At 44.1% G+C, this 20,516-nt stretch overlaps 1 protein-coding gene across 1 annotated transcript in view; it reads right to left on the reverse strand.

The window, feature by feature from the left end:
• The window catches only part of MRPL39 (mitochondrial ribosomal protein L39), a 399,341-nt gene that overhangs the window by 38,990 nt on the left and 339,835 nt on the right, over window positions 1-20,516 (reverse strand). The window lies entirely within an intron of this gene.

The following is a 20,516-nucleotide window of genomic DNA, read 5'->3' on the forward strand; positions in this document are numbered from 1 at the left end:
CCGGGCAATGCCGGTTAGCTAGGGTATAAACTATTCCCGGCTCCACAAAGTGTACTCTTCAATTTTTCCCTTGGAACTAGACAAACTTTCAACTTAAGCACTCAAATCATCCCTGCACTTGCCCAAAACTCATACCAAGCACTAATAAACCTTAGCACTAGACCCACCTATACTGCAGAGAAGGACAAGGCTCTCTATTCGACCTTACCAGCCAATCAGTGAAATAGTTCAATGTACCTATCCAGGCATGTCCAAAGGGCAGTTTCAGATGTACTCTCCAGTTCAACTGGTGAATCTGGGCATTTTGAGGCAATGTTACAATTGCCTCATGTACACAGACAACCCTCTCCTCCTTCCACCAAACACTAATACATGCGAGAGATGCAATTATACAGCCAAACTGGAGGCTACATTCTCTCAACCCAAGACTGGACCAGGCAGTCAAGAGGAGAAGGGAATCACTTGCATCACACCACCAGTCTCACATACACCTATGAAACCAGCACTGGCAAAAAACACACATAAATGCACAAAAACGTACTCGGAGGCTCTAAGTAAAAATCTGCAAAAGCAACAGACACCTCCAAAGCAGACATCCAAGCAACCTCCACCCCCAACACAAACCATGAAACACATACTCCACAAAACCAGTGTGCTACACAATCACAGCCCTTAAGGCAAAATAACATACCCAACACACTAGTAATATGTGACTCCATAGTCAGGCACACTGACGTCCCACTCACTAGGCTGAACAAGGAGAAGGTTACTGTTAGTTGCCTGTCGGGTGCCAGGATCCGCCACATAACACAAGCACTAAGGTCACCCCAGAACAAGTACAAATATGACTCTGTCATTGTCCATGTTGGTGTGAATGACCTGAGCCATACCTCCCTGGACTACATGAAAAGAGACATAGAGGAGCTCTCTAATCACATAGCCCAGGTTGGTATGACCCTGTCCCTGAGTAGCACCCTGCCCTCACCAAGAATGATACCACGGTATAGAGAAAAAAAATTATCAATTTCAACAACTGGCTAAGTTTCTGGTGTCATTCAAAGGGGATCCAGTGTCTGTCAGCCTGGGATGACATGCTCGACAAGCCACGCTGCTTTGCTAGAGACGGCTTGCACCTGTCACCCTTAGGCTTTCGAATACTGGCCAAGGCTCTTGCCACCCCCATAGTGCCTTTTTTAGGCAAGGGTCAAAAGACAAACCCACCGCCGTAAATAGCACAAGTAAAACACTGAGGGTAATGCTGCTCAATGCCAGAAGTCTAAACCTCAAAATGCACGCACTCGAGGCACTCCTAAGTATGGAGAAAATCGATATCGATATATGCGCAGTAACAGAAACCTGATTTAAGGCTCCAGAGAGCACCCCAGCTCTACAAGGCTACAACTCATACCATACATTTTGGCCACAAAACCCAGACCGAAATACAAAAGGCGGGGGAGTATCCATATTCATCAAGGATACCCACACCTCCAGGTTAGTGGCACACCAACAATGCTTCAGAGATCATCCATGTGCAACTAACAACAGGCAAAACTGCTATTCAAATTACAGCTTGCTACAGATCACCCACCATGTCCCAGGACCCCCACTCCGCATTCCTGGAAACACTGGGCAACATAAAGGTCCTACCAAACACCCTGATATTGGGTGATTTCAATTATCCAAATGTTAACTGGGAGAACTACTCAAGTACGAACTCCCTGGCCCAACATTTCCTAGAATTTATAAACTCAAACACCCTGGATCAACTGGTTAACATCGTCACCAGAGGTGACAACATATTGGACCTGGTCATCACCAACATGGGCGACCAGTGTTCCATACCGGAGGTCAACCCCTCGCTGGTTAGATCTGACCATAAACTAATCACTCTGGATATCCACATTCCGCCACCACCCCGGTCAAAAAACCGCCATGAAAAATTTTTCAAAAGTAAACTTCACGTTACTTAAGACCGAGGTGGGAAGTTTCAAAGCCCCCATGCTAAAGGATAACGCTGTCCAAGCTGCAAAATCCTTTACTAATGCACTCTACGGGAACCTACAAGAATGCATGGATCATGCTATCCCAAACAAAACCAAGACTCACTCCTCCAAGAAAAGGAAACCACTCTGGTGGAACCCTGCCATAAACAAGCTATACAATAGAAGGAGGAAACTAGTACAGAAGAGAGTAAAATCCCAAGAAGGGAAGACATCCCTGATCAGTATCAGCAAGAAACTACATTCTCTCATAAAATCATCCAAGGCTAGCTTCAAAAGAAAAACTGCCATGGACTCCAAAGATAATCACAAGGCATTCTTTAGCTATGTCAAGAATCTAAGTGGCAATTCTCAGTCCTGCTTGGAGTTAGTGCAGATTGACAGAAAATACACTGAACCGACCGATATAGCCAATATCCTGGCAGACAGGTTCTGTGCAAATTTCACCCCCCTCACCCCCAAAAGGGACCATAACTATACCAGAAGAATGTAGTGCCCCTGAAATCACAGAAACTCAGGTTAAAACAACCCTTTCCAAAGCCAAAAACACAGCATCAGTGGGACCAGACGGTGTCCCAGGCTGCATCCTATACGAGCTCAAAGATGAACTAACCCCTCACCTAAACACACTGTTTAAACACAGCCTTTCCACAGGCTATGTGCCCACAGAGTGGTACACAGCAATGGTTATTCCAGTCCACAAAGGTGCAGTCACAACGGACCCCGGGAACTATCGTCCTATAAGCCTGACTAGCTTGGTCTGCAAAGCTATGGAGCGCATCATCATGGATCTCATTAACAGAGACATTGGAAACCTCTAAACACTGGACCCAACACAGTTCAGCTTTGCTAAGGGCAGATCATGCCTCCTAAACCTGGTGGACTTCTTTGAGACAGTTACCAAGGCTATAGATGAGGGAAAGGTGGTCCACACAGCCTACCTAGACCTCGCAAAGGCCTTTGACACTATTCCCCACTCAGGTATTATAGACAAGCTCACCAGCCTGAACATAAACCCCTACGTCACAAGATGGGTTGCCAACTGGCTCACGGACAGAACCCACATGGTAAGAGTTGCAGGAGATAGGTCTGACTCTAAACCTGTTACAAGTGGCATTTCCCAGGGTTCAGTCCTAGGATCCCTCTTGTTCGGCATATACTTCGCAGAGGTACAGGCAAGCACAGGAGGACTATGACTCACCAAGTTCGCAGACGACTGCAAACTAGGGGCTATAATTGACTCTCCAGCTGACACAGACATCCTCCAAAAGAGTCTCACTGAGACAGATAACTAGTGTCAAAACCATGGTCTCAAGCTAAATGCCAAAAAGTGCATAGTCATCCCCTTTGGAAAAAAACAAAGTACCCACAAACTACCACATAGGTGGTAGCCCGCTAAATACGGAAGATGTTATAAGGGATCTGGGGACCCAAGTAGATAGTAACCTCTCCTTTGATAATCACATTGCCAAAGTGGTTAGAAAATCCTTCTATGTGGCCCACCTAATCACAAAAGGGTTTGCATCCAGATCGAAAGAGGTCATTGGGCCCCTCTACGCATCACTCATCAGACCTATCATAGAGTACAATGCCCCATTTGGGATGTACCTTATAAGACACCTGCAACAACTGGAAAGACCACAGACGTTCCTCACCAAGAGGATCATTGGTCTCACGCAGATGCCCTATGCAGCTCGACTGAAGAAACTCCAGCTGTACTCGGTTGCATGCCGCCTACTCAGAGGTGATCTCTGCCTGACATACAAGGCCATGTCCAACCCAGAATTGATGGACATGCTCCACCTAAACAAAACCATATCCACTCGAGCCACATGCTTCAGGGATCTAAACCTCACCACAACAATAAATAGGATGTGCTGGAGGGATAGATTCCAGTCCCAGAGACTTCCCACGCTCTGGAACAAGATTCCAATCTACATTAGGCAGAGCTCCTCGCTAACCCTCTTCAAGAGAAACCTTGATGAGTGGATGGGAAACAAAGTTTACCCCAGGGATCACGTCAATGGCTCTGCTGGACAGAGACGCAGGGAACTAATCTAAGGGGGTGGCGAAAGACAACACATTCCGGTTAGGCTTATAAATGCCTTCGGGCAGATAGCCTAGTACCTTACCTATGAACCTATAAAATAATAGATTTTTTTAAATAATGGAAGTTTTTTTCCCCAATGCGAACTTATCTGCCCAGAAAAAGGAAAAGCACAAGCCAAATGTCAATCTTTGAAAGCCTCAAAGGAGTGTACTCTTTGGTGGCAGGAATGTTATGAAGGGCTTGGTGAACAAACCTGCCTTTTTACACAGCTAAGGCTATTGCAGCAGTGATTAATTTAATGAACATTTTCATTGTCCAGGCCTTTGCAGAAAATCAAAGAAACAAATGTTTTCTATTCCTGTAGATAAGACTTCCTTCTGGCCAGTTTTCAGGCTTCCTTTATGATGGTTAGGACCTTGACAGAAAAGGAAAATACAGTTGTGTACACTTACCTTTCAGCTGACAGTGACATTTGTGAACAAAGGGGTGAGACATCCTAGCAAATTACCACGTTACTGACTGACACAGACTACCAATGATAACTGGCATCTTGGGTGTGTATTGGTTCTTTGAATTTATCTGATGAAGTTCCGGTATTGTTAGCGGGATGAAATCCTGTACTACTGGTTTTAAGTATAATTTTCTAAATAAACCTGTGTTTTCTACATCCAGCTGCCTATTTGTTTTTTGATCCAGCTTGATCAGTGGTCAGGGAATAACCCAGGCTGCCAAACTGAGGGTCTGCAATTGGGGATGCATGAATCCTCCTTCCCTCAGGGTCATGAGGGTTGGGGTCCGAGTGAGATGCCATGGTGGCAGTGTACAGCAGTGGGTACCAGTGCTGGCGAGGCTAGTCTAGAGCAATCAGAATTGTCCTTGGTTTTTCCTCCCTTATTTTGAGCAGTACCCTGGTAATGAGAGGTAGTGGGGGAAATGCATGTTCTGAGAGGTTGCCCAGGGGAAGGATATGGCATCCACTTTCTAGGCCCTGCAGGGAGGCTCCCTGATGCAGAACTTGCTGAGCTGATGGTTGGAGTGGGAAGCAAAGAGGTCGACCTTCGGGGTGCCCCATTTCTGAGTTATTAGGGTGAAGATTCTTTGGTCTAGCTGCCACTCGTGTGGGTCCAGAAGATTTCTGCTTAAGTTGTCTGTCAGAGAGTTTAGAGAGCCTGGCAGGAAGTGTGCTAACAGGTGTAGCTGCATGGCAGAGGCTGTGAGCCAAAGGGTCATGATGAGCCTACATAGAGGGTAGGAGTGAGTCCCTCCCTGCTTGCTGATATACCACATCACAGTGGTGTTGTCTGTTTTGATCAGGAGAGCCCCTGGGGAGAGAAGGGGCCTGAAAGCTGTCAATGCGTGCTGGACAGCTAACATCTCTTTTTGATTGATGAGCAGATGTATTTGCTGTCGGCTCCATTGGCCCTGTATGCACCTGCCATCCAGGTGTGCACCCCAGGCATAGTCTGATGGGTCTCTGGTGAGGGGTGGCGAGAAAGGTAGTCCCTTGTTGCGGGAGCATGCTGCTGCCCACCAAAGAAAATCTTTCCTTAGGCAAGATATCATTGGTATAAGAGTTTCCACATCTTGAGAGTGTTGACACCAAAGGCTTTTTAGGTACCATTGAAGTTTCCTCATATGCAGTCTGGCATATGGAATGAGTAGAATGCCAGATGCCATGAACCCCAGAGCATGCAAGATTTTCCTTGCAGATAACTGGGGTCTGGTGGCTAGTTGAGAGAAGTAGGCCGTCAGGAAAGTTTGCTTTTCTGGTGTAAGGAATGCCATATGGGATGCTGCGTCCAGGCTTGCTCCCAGGAATATAATCCTTTGGGTGGGTACTAGTTTGGATTTCTTTTCGTTGATAGTGTACCCTAGGGAGGTCAGTAGGGACTTTACAAAGGCCAGGTGCTTGTGCGGCCTTTCCTGACTGTCTGCCTGAATTAGGCAGTCATCTAAGTATGGGTAAATTTGTATATTTCTTTGTCTGCAAAAAGCAATGGCGGGAGTCAGGCATTTTGTGAAAACTCTGGGAGCAGTAGATAAGCCAAAGGGAAGTGCAGAAAACTGAAAGTGCAGAGCTCCTGCCCTGAAACGTAGATATTTCCTGCATGATTCCCTGATTAGGATGTGGAGGTAGGCCTCTTTTAGGTCTAGGGTGGCTAGCCAAGCATTTTTGGAGAGCATAGGTAGTAGTTGCTGGAGGGTGGGCATTCTGAATTTTGGTATCACCAGGAAGGTGTTTAGAATGGATAGATCGTGGATGGGCAGCCATCAGCCCTCTTGTCTGGGTACCAGGAAAAGTCTGGAGTAGAAACCTTGGCTTATCTGTTCTGCAGGAACGTGCTCTATTGCCCTCATAGAGAGCAGGGAAAGGACTTGCTTTTTCACCTCTGCCAACTGGTTTGCAGGAAGATCTGGGAGCCCTTTTAGGGTTGGGAGAGTGTGGAAAGAAAATTTGTATCCCTGGGATACTATGTTGAGGACCCAGCGGTCGCTGGTAATGGTGGCCCAGGTGCTTGCGTGGAAGGAGAGTTTTCCTCCTAGGGGCAAGTGCAGGTGGGCAGAGGGAGGGGGTGGAAGTGGAGAGTCATTGTGAGTTCTTACCATGAGGAGGTGGCTTTGCACTCCCTGGTTTGGAAGTGGAGGAACTCCATTGCTTTGATCTCTGCATTCCCTGTGGCTGTTGTCTGAGGGGTCTGCTTCCCCAGATCTGGGCTGAAATTACCTGGCGGGAGCAGGAAAGGACCAGTGCTTGGAGGGGCAATGCCTACTGAACCTGGGTGGCTGGACCTGTAGAAGATCCTTAATATAGATTTAGCTTTTTCTTCCATATTTTTTTTTAAGACGTCCTCTGCGCCTTGGTGCCAAATAAGTTGTCTTTGTGCAAGGGTGCATCCAATAATTTAGATTTGGCAAGAGCTGTTCGTTAAGCCAAACATGCCTTCTAAGGACAGAACCGGTGACTGCTGCCCCACAAGAAGCTTCTAGGGCGTCAAACCCACAGTGTAAGGTGTGCTTAGTTACTTGACTTGCAGAATGCATTAACTCTTGTAACTCTTTACTTTCTGCACAAGCAGGAAAGGATATTTTTTGTTTGAGGAGTTCCATGGTGTGTTACTGAAATTTTAGCATATGGAACTGACAATTTAGTGCTCTGATAGCAGAGGTGTATACTTTTTTACCCCATCTGTCTAGTGCTCGGGAATCCCTGTCTGAGGGGGTGGGATTCTTAGAAGTTGCTTTAATTCCTTTAGGCTCTTGAGAAACAACCTCAGGGTCAGCAGTAGGATTTTTGAAAAGAAATTTGTGTGAGTCAGGGACTCTAATGCCTATCAGGTTTTCTGGGAGCAGGAGGGAGGGTGTTAGGAGTCAAACTAGATTCCATGAAAACATCATCCACAACATCCAGAACAGGAGGAATGGCCAGTGGTCTGTGCTGTGGAAGATCTAAGAATTCTCTGGGTCTCTTTTTAGACTAAGGGTAGTCCTGACATTCCCATTGGAAATGCTCCTTTAAAGTATGAAGGGTTTCCCAGAAGGAAAAGTCCTCATGTGGAGAGGCTGAAGGAATGGATTCCTCTGCATTAGAATCCTCATAAGCAGAGAGGGGTTGCATGTCTTCATATTCAAATGCATCAGAGTCATCAGACTCCTGTTCAGATAAAACTACTGGGGACAGATCTCTTTTTCTTTTGGAAGGGGTAGCTTGGCTTCCCCTGATCAGCATTATGAGGTCTTCCGCCATTTTAAGCATTTGAGATTGAGGTAAGGAAGCAGGTGTCTGAAATTGGGTCATCGGTTTCTTGGGAGTGGTTCGTACTCTGGGCCTTAGAAACTCAGACGAAAGGATGGTGAAAGTCATCGGTTTGTGCTGAGAATCGGTAGTGCGAAGTACTTCCTCGGAAGCCGGTGTCTGCTAAGCGGCTCCGGACCCATCCAAGGTAGAAACAACTGCAGGATCCTTAGTCGAAGAAGAGCTTTGCGGCAAACCAGACTCTGAAAGGGTCTCGGTAGCGGCCTGCGAATCCACAGAAGCAGGCATCAGGGGCTGCGAAAGCGCCTCACTGAGGACCGGAGCACTGACGACTAGCTTAACGGAAGCGTCGTCGGTAGGTTTGAACCTGTGCAGTCTGTCTCTGTTCTTTATCCTTACATTTTTTCAGAAAATTTGCTGTCAGATGGCTTACCGAAGCCATATTGGAATTTGAGGACCGTGAGCAAAAATATCTAGCTACAATAAGGGCCCGACGATGTATAGTTCTGGCATTGAACAAAGCAAATAAGTGACAGCGAGGGACGTCGTGGTCTGGGCCTAAGCAAGTGAAGAAGTAAGAATGAAAGTCTCGGTGTGGTATTTGCTTTCCACAGGTGAGACAATTGTTAACTTCTTCTGACATCGGTTAGAGCAAGAAAAAAGGATCCCCAACGGGGTACTTAGCTTTAGAAGACTTCAGCTACAATTCGGAAAATGAAACTCAGGTAGTGGCCGACCGGCACTCGTGCAAACTGCTTCTGCTTCAGGCTCCTCGGCAAGAAAGACTGATGTAATGATGCCAGCTGCCTTACTATATACTACTGACGACCTGACGTCAGTCCTGAAGTGACAGCAACCGATGCAGAAATACTAAGCTTCTGGTATTCGGGCTGGCCTAGGGCTAACCTGGCAAGGATAACTCAAATGTGATGAGTAAAACACTAAGAACATCCACTGCTACATATCAAACTTCTATCCTCCAAAATGACAGAAAGGAATGTAAAACTTTGCTCTGCTCCTGTATTGGTAATGATTTACACAGAGGAAAAAGGTTGATTGGCTATATTTGTCAGTCAATATACAGCACCACAAATGACCTGGCCAGGAGGAAGCTATAATGTTGGCTTTCTTCCACTTCACTTACAACATACTTACTAGATCATTAAGAATCAAGTACAGACATAAAAGTAAGATCTGAGTACACATCAACAAGAAGGCATCTATTCTCCAAATTCTTTAAGGAACCAGGGAGCAAAACTTGGAGATGTATGCTGAAATATGTGGCAAACAGTTCCATTATTAAAGATCAAACTTAAATACCCTAAAGCAAACTGGTTAATTCTAAAGGCTAGTGACACACCTCCATGAATAACTACAGCACACACACAACATAAATCACGTTTCTGCAATGCCCTCTGTACACCAACATCTCTCTTACTTATGCTAACTCCATGATCACACAGCCATAGACAAACGAAAAACACCATGCAAGGACGATCATCAGGTATATGAACTGCAGTCTCACAGTTCATCTACCACAGTCAAAAACACTATCAAACAGCAACCATCTGGCAAACAGGACTGTGAATCTAGCTTTTACTAGTGAGTTATTTGCCTGATGAGGGAATTGGTTAGTTTCTGTAATTCTGAAAAATGCATTGCAGAGAAGTGAAGATTGTGCTGAATGGCCCAATGCCCAATCAAAACTACCTCTGCAAACCTGGACATGTATGGTGCCCACCAGTTTGCTGACATACTAAATAACTGTAGCACCAGTTGTGCCAGTTTGCATGTAACACAGAAGGAAGCTGTCCTTCAAAGCTGCAATGGCTCCAGACAGTGTTTACATTTCTTTCAGGCTGACATGAACACAGCTTTATTTTGAGAGCAGCTGCCTCATACCTATAGGTTTCTGAAATGTGCTCCCCTACCATAATTCAGTCTGTTGTCAGTTTTGTCATTGACAGAGGAATAATGGGCACATTTTGGATAAGTTGACAGGGTCTGTCCACCACAAAAGATCCTTCCTTACAGAGTGAGGAAAGTGGAGAATATGATGTCTGGTTCCAAACAATTTTAAGAATCCCTTCACATATTGCATGTCAGTTCTCTCACGTATTACGTTATGGTAATTGTAAACTGTTGGGAAAATTCATTCATCACATTGAATTTCCAGCTGCTTCTCTTGGGGATAAAGACTTTCACCTGGATAGAATCTAGACAGAAAGGAGTCGCAGGGATGATTCTTTTTGATCCTCAAAGATTCTAATAAAAAAAGTGACACAGTTGTCCAGATATGAAAAGGCAGTTACATTCTGGCTCCTAAGATGTGTAAATACTATTGCTAAAAATCTAGTAAATGGCTGGTGGTGTGGCTAGCACAAATAATAGAGTAGATAACTGAAAGCAGAGATGAGCTATCTAAAATCTGAGATACTTCACGTGGGAACAGCTTTACTGGAATGGGTAAGTGTCTTCTATGTTCAGAGTTGTCATATACCCTAAGTCAGGCAGCAGTGTTTGCAGTACTGCCAACTGGAATTTGCCTACAAAAAAAGTATTAAAATCTGACACATTTGGTACTAGTCTTAACAGTAATGATCTTTTTGGGAACCAGAAATTGCCTGGAATTTAAGCCTTGCCCTGTCTAAGTGGGCACTTCTCACTGTATTGCCTTCAATAACAAGAAACAATCTAACAAAAGTAGAGCTTGTGTTGTTTGACGTGCTGCAGTGTGCAAAATGAAATAAGCTCATGACTCCTTTATAAATATCATTGTATAAGCACACAACTATGGGCAATTTAGTGAATCATCAATTCACTTAATAACATGTCTTTAGGATGTAGGATGAATCCAAAGAACTTAGTGAAAATGTAAACAGAGACAGGGCATGCCAACTCCACAAAGAAAGCACCCCAGATGGTTCATTTCCTGGTTGGGATACCTATGCAAAGTCTGCATGTCCTTGTGTGTCCATTTTCAATGGGTATTCCTGTTTCTCCCCACAACCTAAAGACATGCTTCTTTATGTGGTCCTCTAAATTGCCCACAGGGGTGGATGTATGTGTATACAAATATGAAAACCTACACATCGGACAGGTGCTTCACGCAGGATTAATTCTCTGCTTTACTGCCTAATGCCCACTGAGTGGTGGGATGGTTGGATAGGCTCTGGTTACCCTATGATCCTGAAACAGGGTACAGTGGGTATAAAAGTAGGAATGAATCCTTACATACTGTACACACCTGTCCCAAATTAGCTGTGGCAATTTCCGGCTAAGAGGAAAGATCATGTTGCAAACTGATTCCATGAGCTAAGAGGAGCAGGGAGAGGAAACAGCATGCAGTTACTCTGAAGACTTTCAAGTTCCTTTTCATCTGAGCTCGAAACAGCTGTAAACCACTTCACTTTATACTGCTTCTGGACATGAGTGGGATGGATGAATTTACCTTTCTTATAACATGATATTTTACCTGCAGGATTTGCAGGTATTAAAGAGTGAAAAATACATGACCTAGTTTCGCATTTCTTTTCAAGGCCAGTTATGATGTCATCAGTTGGCTTACCAAAAAGCAGTTCAATAGTTACAGAGACATCAAATAATTATGACTTGATGTCCACAGGGTATGTTTCAGTTCTCTGCCGAGCAGTATGCCTCTTCGAAACAACCCCCGACATGACTGACTGGAAGTGGTATCAGAATCATATGCCACTGTTAAATCTATGATCCCCAGGTTTATCAGCCAACATTAACCTTCACTATCTACTTCCCTTCTATCAGTACCAAGGAGTTTTGTACTGTTTCCTAAAACTGAGATCACATGACCTTAATGGATCCAAGCTTTTAAGGAGGCCAAGGTACTGCATGTGCACATTTTTCCATTCTCGTCTTTTCTAGAAACCTCCAATTCCTAACAGAAGGCAATGGTGCCAGTAGCACAAACTTTCAGGTCTGATAAAAGGTGGAGAGAGAAATGGCTAAGGGGTCTGTTTTGTGATTACTGTACAGCACTTGTACTTCTTCAGGACTCTTAGAAAAACTGTGTACTTACTTGGGTGTTGGAATCTGACTGTCTATCTTCTATCACCTTATTAAATGGATTAAGATAAGAGACTCAATTTTTATTATGGCATTCTCATGATTTCTGTGTATTTTTAAGCAGCATCACTAACAGACCATCTGAAAAACTTTCCCATATAATTAACAGTCTCCATAAATGTAATGCCCTGTGTGTGGGGGGGGTCAATAAATTGTGAGGATGTGTCTTTACAGTATCAAGTCTATAAACTGTGGTAATTCAATGAGGGCCACATAAAATGTCTCCTCTTTAGTGAAGAATAAATTAGAGGGATTTAATTTTATTTGTTTTTTCACTTACACTAAAGGGTTGTACCTCTCAATTTTAAATGAAAATACATTGGTCTAGAGGGAAAAGAACAGGTCCCCGAGATTGTCTGGCTGTTTTCTGAACAATACTGAAATAATTCATAGTCACAAGCAGCAGTAGGAACTGCAGGTGGAAGGATCCATAGAGAAGGAAAGAATAGCTGTGTAAAATCTTATCATAAGTATAGATGTCCTTCTCTCCTATGTTGCAGTATTCTTTACATATAGGGCTGTATTCCGCTATCAACCCGATGTCCGGCTAGTATACAAAAGCTTCAAGCTACTGCTTGTACGTGGGATGTCACACATAGGCTCAGGGACTGTCAGCTATAAAAAGGACGTCCGCACATACCATCCTCAGAATAAAGTAGCCCCATGAGGAAACTCCAAAAGGAGGCCCAAAGGATGGTCATCCAAACAAAGAGCAAGATGTAGGGGGAAGGCGGGTGGGGTAGAATACTGCAACATAGAAAAAAAGACATCTATGGTTATGGTAAGATTTTACACAACTACTCTATGTCCTTCTATTCAATGTTGAGTGCAAAAGCTGACAGGGGACCTAGGGAGGCGGATGAAACCAAGAGGAATTAGGCAGAAACATTTTCCAGAAATCCATGCAGGATTGCTCTGGCAAAACCTGCTCTGGACTTGGAAATATTGTCCGACTTGTAATGTCTTGTAAAAGTTTGAACAGATGACCAAGTGGCAGCTTCCAGAATGGATTGTGTATCCAAACCCTTGAAGAAAGCCCCTGAGGATGCAATAGATCTAGTTGAATGGGCTTTAAGTGAAGAGGGTAATGATTTCCCATGAAATTAACAACAAAACAGAATGGCTTTAGAAATCCATGGAGATATAGTTTGCTTAGAAACAGGCAAACCCAGAGCCCTGGGATGAAACAACACAGAAAAGTCTATCAGATTTCCTAACAGACTTTGTTTTGTCAAAATAAAATCCAAGCTGTCTGTGCAAATCTAGGGAATGCAAAATTCTCTCACTAAAAGATTGTGGAGATGGGGAAAAAAGTAGGCAGCTGGATAGTTTGATTTAAGGAAATGTCACTGATCACTTCAGGCATAAAAGAGGGATTAGTTCGCAAAGAAACCCTGTCCTTATGAAGACTAGGAAAGGTGACAAAGCCATTAATGCCTAGATCTCAGCAATCCTTCTGGCAGAGGTAATGGCTACCAGAAGCACTGTATTCAAAGTACAAAATTTCAAAGCTGAGGCTGCTGGTTCTAAAGGGGCCTGAGTCAACTTCTACAAGACAATATTAAGATCCCAAGGAGGAGGAATTGGTTTCCTGGGAGGATTAATGTGTAGGACGCCTTTTAAGAAAAGTTTAACTTCCAGCCTGGAAGCCAATGGAGGAGTTAAAGGCAGGCAAGCAGACAAGGTAGAACAGTGGGCCTTAATAAAAGAATAAGAAAGATCACTGTTGAGTAACTCACACAGGTAAGATAACAACTAAAGGAATATCTGCCAAAAAGGGGTCCCTTTTCATTTTTTGGCATCAGATAGAAAACCTTGTCCATTTAGAAATGTAAGATTTTTCTAGTAGTGGGTTTCCTGGCCTCTTGCAAAACCCTAAGCACGTCCTTAGAGAAAAGGTGCTTAAAAGGAATCAAAAGTTGCTCACCCACAAGGTCAGGTGAAGAGCAGAAAAGTGCGGGTGAATCAGAGATCCCTTGTCCTGAATGAGTAGGTCCATCCAGTGAGGTAACTTGTAGTGAAAGCCAATGGATAACTGCAGAAGAAGAGGGAACCAATGCCGCCTTGGCCAAAAGGGAGTCACTAACAAGATTTTTGGTTTGTCCTGTAAAACTTTCAACAGGACTTTCTGAATCAAAGGGAAGGGGGGAATGCATAAAGAAACATCCCCTTCCATGAAAAATGATAGGGAATCCACCTTCTAAGCCTGAGGGTGAGGGACCCTGGCACAGAAAAGAGGAAGTTGTCTGTTCTGAGGGAAGGCAAATAAATCCATCTCTGGAGTACCTCACTGGTGAACTAGATCTAGGAACATATCTCTTTGAAGCATCCGCTCGTAGAAGGGTGTCATGGATCTACTCAATACATTTACCACTGACTTTTGAGCAGAGAGAAGGTACACTGCATGCAGTGAGACAACGTAATAAATAGCCAACTCCCATGCTTTGATTGCTAGGTGATAAAGAGGATAAGATTTTGTACCCCCCTGCTTGTTTATGTACCAAAGGACTGTACTGTTGTCTGTGAGAATCTTGAGGGTCCTGGAATAAGCAGAGGATATAATGCCTGTAAGGCTAGAATTAAAGCCCTCACTTCCCTGACATTTATGTGCTCTCTCCTCTGAGCAGGTGACCATAGTCCCTGAACCTTTGTGGAAACGAAGATTGCTCCCCATCCTAAATCGGAGGTATCTGTATAAAGTTCCTGCACTGGTCGAGGAATTTGAAGAGGTAAACCAGGAATCTGACTGAGTTGCTGCACCCACCACCCTAGCTCTTTTTTAAGCATGGAAGAACATGAAAGACAGTGGTCCAAGGGATGAGCATGCTGTGACCAGACAGTTTTCAGAAATCACTGGAACTTCCTCATGTGAAGTTTTGCAAAGTACAACATGGGGACTGCAGAGGCCATGAACCCATGAAGTCTGAGGAACTTCTTGGCAGTGATGGAAGAAACAGGTAGAAGAGATGCCATGAATGCTATGAGAGACAGAGCTTTTTCTGAAGGAAGAAATACCATCACCAAATCTGTTCTGAACCTGCACCCCAGAAAAATGAGATCCTGGCTGGGTGATAGAGCAGATTTATTTTTAATTTATTGTGAACCCCAGGCCTTGTAAAAAGGGAATGGCTAGATCCAGGTGTTGAAGGTTTGGACTGCTGGTTAGAAAAAGCAGGTCATCCAGGTAAGGGTAAACCTGAAGACCCCTCAGTCTTAAGAAGGCAATAGCTGGGGCTAGACACTTTGTGAAAACCCTGGGATCAGTAGAAAGACCAAAAGGCAAGGCAGAGAATTGAAAGTGCTAAGAACCCACCAAGAAATGTAAGAATTTCATGAAGAGAGGGTGAATAGGAATATGCAGGTAAGCATCCTTTAGACCCAGCGAAAATAAGAATGCTTGAGGAGGCACAAGAGGGAGAAGAGACTGTAGGGATAAGCACTCTGAAAGAAAGCACCATCAGGAAGGTATTCAACCTTGACAGATACAGAGTGGATTTCCAAGGACCCCTTTTCTTGGAACCAAGAACATTCTGGAGTAAAATCCCCTTCCTTGCTGATTTGAAGGGACTGGTTGAAAGGTGCCCTGTATAAAAAGCTAATCTAGGAGATGAGGAAGCCGATGTAGTTGGTATGAGGGCAGTTGGGGAGTCCCCTGAAAGGGGGAAAGAGACTTCCAAGTCATGAAATAGCCGTTTTGAATAATGGATGCACCCAGGAGTCCTGGATGATCTCCCTCCAGGCTGAAAGGGAAAGAGAAAGGCAAAGAGACAGAGGGGTATGACTTGGAAGTTGGGGGTGGATGTCACAGAGAGCCTTGGTCTGGACTGAAAGGGCTGCTGACTAGATGAAGCACAAGTAACTGTTTTAGACTGAGGAGGTCTCCTAACAGGTTTATGTGGCCTAAAACCTGAGGGGGCTGAAAAAGAGGAAGACCTAGAAGGTTTCCTAATAAAAGGAGTTTTAGTAGGGAAGTTCCTATGAAATTTAGGAAATGGAGAAATTAACAGGTGCTTTATGTCCTGGAGCTCCTTACCTTTTTCTTTGAGAGTCTTAAAGAGCTCTGCAGCAGTTTTTCCAAACAGAGCAGAATTATCCAATAGAGCACCAAGAGGTTTTGCCTTGATGTCATCTGGAAGAGGCTGTAGACGCGGCCAAAAGCATCTCCTCAACACAGAAGCAGAAGCTGCAGACATGGAGGAAGCTTCAACAGCATCATAGCTGCATTTAATGGAATGCCTAGAGACGTGTGAGGATGCAGCTAAAAGGGAAAGAGCCAAGGGCTTAGCCTCTGAGTCTGGCAGTTGAGACAGAGCCTGAGAAGCTTGGGATAGCAAAGCCATAGAATATCTAGACATATGAGTCTGGTAATTAATGGCCCTGATTGCAAGGGTTGAAGAAGTGTTGACCTTCTTACCTAACCTCTCTACAGTTTTGCTTTCTTTGTATGAAGGGAGTAATTTTGTACAGGAGACAATCCGAGAGGATTTGTCAGAAATAATAAAGACTACAGCTGGGTCAGCTGAGGGACATTTAAAAAGAAATTTGCAATCCTCAGGGGCCTTACAGAAGCTGTCAGGTCTTTTGGGAGCTGGTGCCTGTGAATCTTGGGTTTTGGAAGATGAAGCAAAGGCACCAAGGAAGGCTGGAAGCACTGGAGGGACAGCTGCAGGTGCAGGGGCCTCCACCTGAAACAAGTCATAGCATCTCTTTTGCTCCTCTGAAATTTGAAAAGAATCCCACTTAAAGAATTCCCTCATCTTACTGACTGCCTCACCAAAAGAGAGTTCTTCCATGGGTGAGTCTCCTCCACTCAACTCCTATTCTGGGGAAGCATATTCCAAGGGGGAAGGAATCTGGGTGAAATATGCTAAGTAGTCCTCATCAGAGGATTACCCCTCTGAATCAGAATCCTGGGCTGGGATGGCAGAGAATGACTCCTGAGAACCCAATGGCAGCACAGGGGAAGATGAGAAGGCAGGGCTAGAAAGAGGAGAAGCCGAAGCCGGAGGCCTGAGGACCATAAAGGCCTTAAGATCTTGAGAGAAAACTTCTCAGTCCAACGTAGGCATAGAAGGTACTACTGAATGTTTAGTCTCTCAGACGCAGGAACAAGGCCTGACACAGATCGAATGCCCAAAGCTTCTTGTTGCAAGGAAACTGCAGCAGATCCTGAGTCCTCAGAAATCAAAAGCTGTGGTTCCCCCGGATTGTCCAAACTGGTTCCCCCAGATTGTCCAAACTGGACGTCTGCATGGCATCGGACATGCTTGGAGCCGCACTTTTGACAGCCTCCATTGTGGCTCCAGTCGGAAAGACAGACCCTACCTCCGACCATACCTCTGGGTCTTCATCAACCTCAAGGGGTACCTCTGAGAGAGACGGCACAGCCGAACAGGATTCGGGGGTGGCTTTGGCCATCTTCCTCTTCACGGACAGCTGAGAGGAACTCACAGAACTCTCCATCGATTCCATAGCCAGACATTTAAGCCTTTGGTTTTCAAGGTATAAGTTTAAAGCAGACAGACTACACAAGGTTTTTGGGATGAAGGCATGACAGAACAGGACTGATGGTTGTGGGTAGGCCCTAAACAAAAGAAACAGAGCGTGTGACTATCCTAATGTGGAATTTGCCTTCCACACCTGCACTTACCCATTCTGGATGACATTAACAATAACAAAAGGCAAAAGCAAGCAAATAAATCCCCAATGGAGTACTTATCTGAAGCTGAGGAACAAAACACAGATTCCAATGACAGACCGAATGTACGAGTCAACCTTTCTGAATGGCAGCCAAACACTTCAGTGGATGGTACATGCGGACTTCTCTTTTATGGCTGGTGTTAACTGAGCCTACGTGCAACATCGCATGCACAAGCAATAGCTTGAAGCTTTTGTACACTAACCAGACATCGGGATAATAGCGGAATACAGCCCCCATATGTAAAGAATACTGCAACATTGAACAGAAGGACAACTGTGGTTAGTGGATTATCCACTAAAATGCACTTTGGATCTGCAATATCACTTAAATCTTCAAGACAGCTCTAACAAAGGTATGTATGGTGGCTGCAGGTTTAATTTTAAAAGTCTACAGTATTGGGATCAGTGGCTGTTCTTTGGGTACTTTACTAAATGGTTTCTGACCTTAGCTTTCTGGAACCATCAAAGAGGAATTATCTTCTACTGCTAAATTCATGGAGAACTTTCATTCTGCCAGAGCAAAAAGATGTCAACATGTTTTTTTTTTCAAACTTTTCTAAACTGTTCTTCCTCTCTTCCCTCCCCAACTTTTCTGTTATTATCCATATTCTCCTTTCTTTCACTGTCTCCTTGTTTTTCCATCTTTTTTATTTAATCTGTTTATGTTTAGAATCCACCTTTCTGCTAGACATTTATTTTCAAGAGATTCCAAGCATTTCTATTGATGATATAAAGGTTTTTACATTTCCTAGTCAGGTAGTTTTGTTAAATTTCACACCACCAGTTAAGGAACAAGCCCTAAAAAGAAGCAGTATAAACATGACAGTCTTTAGGAACTGTCTATTACAAGCACATTTTTTAAAGATTTAGGGATAAAAAATATTTTTGACATCCAGAAGAAGATTGTTGCCATTTTTGAAGAAAATTATCAAGCTGGACAACTATGAACTGAAAACTCATTGAAGAAATGACATTTTCTTTGTAATACATGCAGCTATGCATCAAGAGCAGCCTTAAAAGGTAAAGTAGTGTGTTGTTTTACCTGCAGTGGTAACTTATTCATTGCTTGGAATATGCTGAGTTAGGACCCTATTTCTGTAGCAAGTCTTGCTTATTTTCTGGCACAAATTTTGGTCTCTAGTGTGAGGTACCTCCCACAGCAACAAATGAACAAACTCTTTTTTTGTTTTCTAATAGTTTATGTTCTTTGTACTGCAGAACCTTTTATGGGCAATTGACTTTTGTCTACCCTGAATTATAGACTGAGCTGCCAATCAAAGGTTTACAAAGAGTGTCAGCCTGGCCTCAGGGGAAGAACTAATCAATTCCTAGAGCTGAGACCCCAAAATAATAAAGTTTTACACATGAAATTAAATTATAAATGAACCCATGCCCTTGGACCACAAGGTGTGCTTCAGAGGTAAGTTGCTGCATATTTAAAAGATGCTTCCTCTCAAAGAACCATTAGTGTAGAAGCAAAGTGTGTATGTCTTGCATGTGTACCTTCCAACACATACACAGTGGTACCCAGCAAAGAGTTCACATTAACTTCAACAGCCACTTTCTCATCAGACCTTTACAATCTGCACAACATGTCATGGCGGCAGTATACTTCATCTCACACAAACTGCAGATGCGTTCTACTTGAGTTGCAATAATGCACCAGGACAGCATAACACAAACAAAGTAATGTAAAAGGAGTTGCTAATCAGAGGAAGACGAACCAATAGTCTACTGTTATGTTAAGTATACATGACTGCACTATGGCACCTTGCTCATTTATTACTTCATTGGACAGAATATCAAATGTGGTGGTGTTATTTTTTTTTTTTTAACATTTGCTTACCGGGAAAGTCCAGCTTGGAACGCAGCCAATTTTCAGCGGCGGCCCAGGGAGAAACACTCCAGACACATCTTTGTAATGTGGGAGGAAACCAGAGTACCCAGAGAAAACCCACACGAACACAGGGAGGACATGCAGACTCGGCACAGAAGGCACTCCAGCCGAGAGTTGAACCAGAGAAAGTACAGTTGTATACACTTACCATAAATGTAGATGTTCGAGTGTATTCACTGTTGCAGTCATTACACTTGGGTTATCCTGCTGGCAGGCTACCCTCAGTCGGCCTGAATTCCAAAGTCTAGGTCTGGCGTCGGTTGCTGTCGCCTCCTCCCTGACGTCAGTGCGCCAGGGGCATAAAAGACACAGCAAACGTCATTTTCTTCAGTTTTTCTTGCCCCAGATGTCAGGTGCCCCCAAAAGGGTAGGCTAAAAATATGCCAATAAAACATGCATACACCAAAATATATTATACCTTCATCTACAAGCAAATACATCACATAGGTTGTATAGATTAGAGAAGTGCAGATAAGTTCCAGCAAAGATATGGGGGATGGTGGGTGGGTAACCTGGACTGCAACAGTGAATACACTCGAACATCTACATTTATGGTAAGTGTACACAACTGTACTATGTTCTTTGTGTTTCACTGTTGCAGTCGTTCTACTTGGGTTGAATCCCAAAGCTATGGTTGGGAGGCTGGAGCTAGATGGCATTAGGAGCGGCTATGAGGACCTGCAGAACTGCAGTGGCAAAGCCTGCCCTGGATTTAGAGTAGAGTGGGAAATGATAGTGCTTTGTAAAGGTGTGCACTGAACTCCAGGTAGCAGCCTTCAAAATGTCTTTGGTTGATACTCCCCTGAGGAAGGTTGCTGCTCTGGTTGAATGTGGCCTAATGCCCTTAGGCACTGGCTTGCCATGTTGTGAATAGCAGAAACGAATGCAGTGGCCTATCCACTTTGAAATAGTCTGCTTTGAGATGGCCTTTCCTTGTGATCCTGCAGCATATGCCACTAGTAGTTGTGCTGTCTTTCTGAAAGCTTTGGTTCTGTTCAAGTAGAAGCGTAGCTG

The sequence above is a fragment of the Protopterus annectens genome, chromosome 5.part0 (assembly GCF_019279795.1).
Source record: "Protopterus annectens isolate FY-2018-M chromosome 5.part0, PAN1.0, whole genome shotgun sequence".
Taxonomy (NCBI): domain Eukaryota; kingdom Metazoa; phylum Chordata; order Ceratodontiformes; family Protopteridae; genus Protopterus; species Protopterus annectens.